Here is an 8,457-nt window from a genome sequence, read left to right as displayed (position 1 = left end):
GCACGTAAGCACCGCCCCCCAAAACGAGTGCTGTCCAATAGACGTCACCCATCTCTGCTGGGGGGAAAAACGGGGACTGCCAATCGAAACTCGAGGAGTGGGCTCACGTCAAGGATTGGGACGTGGCAGAAAAGGGGAAAAATACTTGCACAGTCTCCTGCGCCTAGCTCAGAGGCTCTGTCAGGGACGCTTCTCCGATTGGCCGAAGAGCGGAAAGACGAAGCCCGAGCCCGCCCCCGGCCGGGTCCCACCTCCTTTCCCTGCAGCACTGCGACGTTTGGGGGGGGCGGGGCACCGTGTTGGGGCTGAAACTGCACAGCCTTTTGTGGTTTGGGCTGGGAGAAAAGGGCGGGGTATCGAGGCTAGGGAAATGGGGTGTGGAGAGTTCAGGGAGAGCTGGCGCAGTTACTTTCTCAGAAATTCCGACAGCGGCTGCCAAAATGGAGGCATCAAATGGATCTTAATTGGACTGGGAAAGCCAACAAGACTAGGGTCTCCTGGTACCAAACCCAGTCTGTTAGTAGCTTCGATACCAGTGGGAAAAGAAACATAACAGCAGGAGGAAGGACTTGCTGGCTACGCGGACTCCCCCCCGCTATAGGGTGTTTTCCATCTCCCACTCCACGGGGCTGGGGCGGCGTCTTCATAACCTTGCCCAGACCAGAGCCTTCCGGTTTACCTCTTGCGTGTAATAGGCTGGCAAGCCGGGAAGTCACAGTTCCCATCACACGCAACCAAAATAAGTACAGCAACTGTAGTCCCTGGAGACCTTGCTTAATTTAAGCCAGGGTAACAGTCTAGTTAATTATGTCAGTGATGCAAAATTGTTTTTTCATTCCGCAATGCCCCCCTTTTTCATCCTGAAATATGCCCTCATTGGGTAAAATCCTGCTTCTCTTACCGCCCCTTCATCCTTTAGTGCCTCCTTCATCCTTTAGTGCCCATTGCCTTGCCTGGGTGTGTATGTGTCGTGTCTCCTCTCTCACCAATTAAGGGCCCCCTTTCTTGGGCTGTCATTTGACAACTGTAAAATCCGCCAGTGAATTGAGACTAATTTTTTTTTTTTTGGTCTGTTGATGAAAACAATCCAAAATTTCACTATGGAAACTTAGATGCAATGAGAATTTGTGAGACATTTTGTGAAACCAAGTTTAATGCCAGCCCTCCCTCGCAGTATGTGTCTTACCAAGAAACCATTTCCTACTTGATATTACTCTGCCTTTACATGTGTTGCTGTAAGAGTTGTAACATTTCTATCAGGTCTCTCCCTCCTTGCAAGAGAATTCATATTTTAATTACATTCCTCTAATTTCCCTTTAGAGTCTTAAAGATTGGCCCAATGGGAAGCACTAACCTGTTTTGGGGTTCAGGGTTTCCCAAATTTCAAATTTTTTCATACCATATACGTGTATACTAGCAGTATTTTCTATTTCTTTAAGCAAATGTATTTTTCTTCAATTTATTTAAGAGGGAAGCTTTATAAAAGTGCTGTAAATAGAAAACGTCACTTATCATAGGTTGCAAATAATTATAAGTAAAGTAAAAGTAAAATTATATGTGAAAATTCTGGTCAGAAGCTATTGCCACTAATGTCTGGCTGAGCCTAAAATTTGTTAAGAGGGCAAATTATCTAGCTTTAGGCACATGTTAAAAGCACAGCATTTATATGACATTTTTTATCATGATGTCATCAAAAGATAGAAAAATAGAATCAAAATAGCAATCATTTTCCTCACTACATGAGTCACTGTCTTTCACCTTGCACCCATGTTCCAAGCACAATCATCCAAAGTGTCATAAATGATCTATGTGGTTCATTGAGAATGGTAGGATGCAGGCCTAGTGCATACCTGTAGAATTAAATAGAAATATTGTCATACTAACTCCTGCGTTACAGTTCTGATTGTCTAGACAGCTAACCTCTCTAGGCTTGATTTCCTATTTAAACATGGGGAACTAACAGTACCTACTTATGGGCTATCAATAGATTAAATAACCTAATAAGTGTAAAGCATATCATGCCTAGAATGAAGTACTTGATAAGTATTAGTTTATGTACTGTATTATTATTATTAGTAGTAGTAGTAGTAGTATCAGGGATCAAACTCAGGTCCTTGAGCTTGTGAGCAGGCGGTGGAACCACTGAGCTAAATCCCAATCCCTGTACTGTATTATTATATGTTAAACTAATTAGTAGTAGTAGTAGTATCAGGGATCAAACTCAGGTCCTTGAGCTTGTGAAGCAGGCGGTGGAACCACTGAGCTAAATCCCAATCCCTGTACTGTATTATTATATGTTAAACTATGGGTTATTAGCTTATGTGTATTGTTGACTCTGTAGTTGGGAAGCACACCCTAAGGCAGTGGGTTGAAGGAACCACGTGGCATAATGTAGAGTTCTGCAGAAAAATGTCCATACTCCAGCATCTGCATTACCTGAGTACTTTTAAACAATGCAAATTCTCTGGTTCAGTTTCAAACCTGAATCAGAAATGTCAGGTGTGGCACTCAGTTGTATTTGAACAAGTCTTCTAGATAATTCTGATGCCCAGGAAGCTTGACAACTCCGAAATCAACTCATAAATCGAAAAAGGACTGGTCAAGGGTGAGCGGAGTTGTGTTCTAATCACAGACTTAGAATGAGATCAGCAAATATGGAAGCACAAGAACACAGAAAAATGATCGTTTCCATAAAAACCATGAGAATGCTGGCAAAATGGGCAGATTCAAGTTTTCCAGATCTCTGAAAATTAACCAAAGGCTTACAGCAATCCAGGGAGTATTTATTCAAGAAAAACGGCCAGATCTCTGTAAGATCAGCAAGCTTTGTGGCATTACCTTATTCCACTTCTTATTGTTTTGTGCTGGATTTCTTGGTCTGCCTCTGTCTCCCAAATGCTTGGAGATGGCATAGCATGTATCACCCTCATTTTAGCTTCAGATGTAAATTGTTTCACCTTCCACTGAACAACTAAATGCCATATGTTTTAAATATTTTGCTATAAGAAATCTTGAATTCATTAAACAATAGTAGTTAATGTAACAGATAAAACCTAAAATGCGTTTTAACTCAACGGAAGTGTATTTCATGAATACATGAAGTCTACTTAGTGGTAAAAGACAGGGATAAGTTCTGTTCTATGTCATAATTCAAAGACCCCATGTTGGTAGAGGTGCAGCTTGTGTGTAACCAGCTTGTTCTGATGATCCCCACCAAATAGTTCAGGTACTTTGACAAGTTGAGTTCTGGTTGATGGCAAAGGTAACAATAAATATTCAGAAAAGGAGGTTATAAATATTTTACCTATGACACAATTTATTCTGTACATTTTGTCTCTTCTGAGACTTGTCCCTGAACAAGCAGCATCAGCATCACATAGGAACTGCTGTAAAGGCAGATGGGGCTGCATCTCAGACTAAGGGAATCAGAAACATGGGGAGTGGTGCTCTGTAATTCATGTTTAATGAAACCTCTATCAGTGGTGGTGAACCAATGGCACCCATGCCACTGTGAGCTGTTTGTTATCACTAAAAGCTTCAAAAGGTTTGCCATCACTGTGTGATTCTAGGTTTTGAGAAATGCCAGGTTGCAAGATATCAACATTAGGTTGAGAAGTGGGTACAGGGGCTGCTAAGATTTGGATTCTCTCCTTTATAGAGTTTAAGCATAGTTACATGGCAATTGTGGAGTAAGACTTTATGCAAAGAAGAGGTGTGTGTGTTACACTAGGATAGACAGTATGATTAGCTTCTTTAGCCTTCACCCTTTCTAACATGCTTTCCTGTGCTGGAGACATTGGAAATCTGATAACTCTGCTTCCTGAGACTTCCTATGCTGCTAAGTTTCCAGAATTTAGATTCTGCCAATTAGATGCACTAATGTGAGATTTGGAAGGTGACCATTAGCAGCATAAGTCAAAGCTATCAATCATCTCTAGCAGCTGTGCCAGCGACCTTACTGTCTGGACTTGACTGTGGCAGTACAGAGTTAGGGCTGGGACATCCACTTGGTCGTTGTGCGCGATGGCTAATCTCGATTGTCAAGTTGATTTGCTTAAGAGATGCCAAGGAGGTTAGTAAGCACACTTCTGGGTGCTTCTAGGTAAGTCATGGTGGCATGAGCACGGAGACTGTTTCTGGATCAGTCCCTTCCTCTCTGGCTCTTTCTTGTCTTTTTGTTCCCTAGCTGCCGTGAATTGAGCAGCTTTCCTTCACCATACTCTTTGCTCTCAAATAACAAGTCTAAAATAACGTCTTCCTCCTTTTAAGTTGTTTATGCCAGCTATTTTGTCCCAGCAATGAAGAGCCGACTAATACAGTACACCTTGGCTTGTGCAGGCAGGGGTGTGGCACTGAAGCTGAGAGTTGCAGAAATGTTTCCTGTGGATCACACAGCTCATGCTGATGGCAGAGGTTCTTTTGGTGGCCTAGTTTTGCAGTATGACTCTGGGCATGGTTCTTGCAAACTCACATTAGAGCCTGTTTCACTAGCCTTTCCAACAGGAAAGCCATTTTATAACAAATACAAAAGCTTTCACCTGTTTAAACTTTCTAGAATGGATTGCGTTCTCAACAACTGATTCGGAATCATACGGCACAAATAGCAGGTAACCTGCTTCCTGCCCCACCACCCAAATACTTCTAGTACATTTCTTTGATCTTGGTGTACTAAGATTTTGCAGTGTATATAAATAGGGGTTTTTGATTCATGTGTAAGGCATTAGGATATTTTTTTTCTGTATAATGACTTAAATCTTCAAGCTCAGGAAAATTTCTTATATTACAATGATAACCTCTCACTCTCTCTGTAGTTATCTTCAAATCTTTTTTCTGTCACCCTAAAATCTTCTCTCTTTATGTCCAACTTTCTGGAAGAATTTTTAAGCTTTGTCTTTAATTCCTCCTGTTGAATTTTTTTCAGCCATCGTATTTTAAATTTCTATATCTTCATTTTAATTTCATAGTACTCTTATAAACAGTCTTTTCTTAATTTCTCCTAATATTCTAATTAGAAATTTCATTTTTAAAGTTCCCTTCTGTTTTTTTTTTTTACTTGTGTCAAATTTTTTATTTTTAAAAATTAATTTTATTGGCACATTTTACATATACATAATGACAACATTCATCATAGGAAATTTGCACCTGTACACACGTTATATCATGATTCTTCTTTTTTCCCCCTTTCCCTACCTTCCATTCAATACGACTTCCCCTCCTTATTTACAAAAGCTTTGTTTCCACTTTTTCCTTCTCTTTTTTCCTTTTCCCATCCTTCCTTTTCCTCTCCCCTCCCTATTTCTCCTTCCCACTTGAACATTTTCTTCCTATTTCACAATGTCCACTATACATTTTAATCCTTACTTAAACTTTCAGTTTCTCACACCAGAAAAACTATGTGATATTTGAACATGTGTGTCCAATTTATTTCACTTGAGTATGGTCTCAAGGTGCATACCTTTACCTAGAAATGTCTTAAGTTTATCCTTCTTTCTGACAGAGTCGTACTCTATTGAGTTAAAAAAAATCTTTATCCATTCATCAGTTGATGAGCATGTGGGCTGTTTTCAAGATGTAGCTGTTACAAACAATGCCACATGTGCTTACAGTGATGTTGTATGGTGCTATTAATTCTTTCTGGAAGGTATCAAGAAGGGGAATAGCTGGTTCAAATGGAATCTCTAGTTTTAGTTTTTTGAGGAATTTCCACACTGATTTCCCCAGTGGTTGCACATGTCTACACTCCCATCAACAGCCAAGAAGGGCTGCTTTTTCCCCATAGACCCACCAGCATTTGTATTAGTTGATTTATTGATATTGGATGTTCTATCTAGCGTGAGATGGATCTTAGTGTTTTAATTTGAATCTTTTGAATGACCAGTGATATTGAACATTTTTTTCATATATTTATTTGCTGTTTCTATTTCTTTATCTGAGACATTTCTATTCATTTCAGGTTCCCATTTTTGGATTGTGTCTTTAAACTTGTATAGGTCTGACTTTTTGAGTTCTTTATATATTCTAGATAACAGTCCTTTGAGGAACAGCTGGCAAAAACTTTTCCCACTCTGTGGGTTGTCTCTTCACTATGTTGGTGATTTCTTTTACTGTGCAAATTTCTCTCAGTGTGTTTCTTATTTGTTTACAGGAATGTTTTTTAATAAAATGAGATCTCAGTTTTTGATTCTTGGTCATACTTCTTGTTCAATTGGGCTTTTGTTCATGAAGTCTTTGCCTACACCCATGTCTTCAAGAGTTCTACATATTTTATGTTCCAGTAGATTTAGAGATTTTGTTATAATATTTAGATATCTGATTCATTTTAATTAGTCAGGGATTTTGATGCTCCCTGCCTTACATTTGTTGCTCAGACTTGCTTTTTTAATTCTATTTCTCTTCTGGTTCAAATGAATTTTAGGATTCACCTAATTCTGTGGGGTACGCTCTTGGTATTTTGATTGGGCTTGCATTAAAACTGTGTAACAATTTTGGGAGTATGTCCACTTTTACTATATTGTTTCTTCCTACCTAAGAACAAGGAATATTTTTCCAGTTTTTGATAACCCCTTTGATCTCCTTTTTCAAAGAACTGTAGTCTTCAATGTAAAGCTCTTTTACTTCCTTCATTAGGTTGATTCATTTTTTTTTCTATGCTGTTGTGAAAGGTGTAGTTTATTTTATTTCTCTTTTGATGAGTTTGTTATTTGTGTACAGGAATGCTGTTGAGGTTTGAGTACTAACTTTGTATCTGGCTATGTTACTGAATTTGGTTATTAAATTTATAAGACTTTTGGTGAAGTTTTTGGGGTTTTCTATGTAGAGTATCATGTTATCCACAAATAGTGATAGTTCAACTTCTTTGCTTCCTATCCTTATTCTTTTTATTTCTTTCTCTTGTCTAATTTCTCTGGCTGATGTTTCCAGAACTATTCTTGAATACAAGTGGCGATAGTGGACATCCTTGTCTTGTTCCTGATTTTAGAGTGAAAGCTTTCAGTTTTTGACCATTTAGTATGATGATGGTTGTTGATTTGTCATAGGTAGCTTTTATTAGTTTGAGATAAAAACCATCTATTTTAATTTTTCATAGGTTTTATTTTTATCATGAATGGATGCTGGACTTTGTCAAATACTTTTTATCCATTTATTGAAATTATCATGTGGTTTTTGTTCTTGGCTCTGTTAATTTGTTGTATTACATTTATTGATTTGTGTATGTTGCACCATCTCTGGGATGAATCCTAGTTGGTCATGCTGTATAGTTTTCTTGATAATTTGCTGCATTCTGTATTTTATTGAGGGATTTTGCATCTATGTTCATTAGGGAGATTGGCCTGTAGCTCTCTCTCTTTTTTATTTATTTATTTTTTGGTACCAGGGATTGAACTCTGGTCCTTGCGCTTGCAAGGCAGGCCACCGAACTGCTGAGCTAAATCCCTGGCCCTAGCTCTCTTTTTTTTTTTAATTGGATTCTTCTCTGGTTTTGGTATTAGAATAATGCTTGCTTCCAAGAATGAGTTTGGAAGCATTGCTTCCCTTTCAATTTTTATTAAAGAGTTTGAGGACTAGTGGCATTAAATCATCTCTGAATTTCTTGTAGAATTCAGCAATGAATACTTCAGGACCTGGATTTTCTTTGTTGGTAGATTTTTAATCACATCTTCAATTTTGTTGATTAATATTGGGTTATTCAGAATGTTTATATATTTTTATTCAAATGTGGTAATTCATATGTATCTAGGAATATGTCTATTCTGTCTTTTCCACTTATTAAAATTCAGGTTCAAGGAGGAAGTATTAATGATCTTCTGGATTTCTGTAGGATTCTTTGTGTTTTCACCCTTTTCATTCTTAATTCCATACATTAGAATCTTTCCTTTTTATGATAAGGTTGGCTAAGGGTTTGACAGTTTCATTTAATCTTTCAAAGAACCAACTCCTCCTTCACTGATTCTTTACTTTTTTTTTTTTTAGGCTCAATTGGACTAATTTCTGCTTTAATCTTTATAAGTTCTTCCCTTGTAAGAGCTTTGAGCTTGACTTGCTCTTTTTTTCCTAGAAGCTAGAGGTTCAACATTTGAGAGTGTCCTGTTTTTTTGTTTTGTTTTGTTTTTGGGTTTTTGTTGTTGTTGTTGTTGTTTGTTTTTGTTTTTGTACCAGGGATCGAATTATTGTCCTTGTGCTTGTGAAGCAGGTGCTGGAACTCTGAGCTAGATCCCCTGACTGTTCTGTTTTTTGAATGTGGTAATTTATATATAAATTTCCCTTGTAGAACTGCTTTCATTTCATCCCATAACTTCTGATACGTTTTATTGGCATTATCATTTATTTGTAGAAACTGTCAGATTTCTTCTTTAATTTCATCTGTGTTCAGGAGGATGTTATTTAATTTCCATGTGTTTATGAAGTTTTTGTGGTTTCTTTTGCCATTGATTTTTCATGGACTAATTTCATTTCCTT

The sequence above is a fragment of the Fukomys damarensis genome, unplaced genomic scaffold (assembly GCF_012274545.1).
Source record: "Fukomys damarensis isolate Sample0158 unplaced genomic scaffold, DMR_v1.0_HiC HiC_scaffold_3, whole genome shotgun sequence".
NCBI lineage: Eukaryota > Metazoa > Chordata > Mammalia > Rodentia > Bathyergidae > Fukomys > Fukomys damarensis.
The sequence above is the reverse complement of the archived record's forward strand: the minus strand, read 5'-3'. Positions refer to the sequence as shown.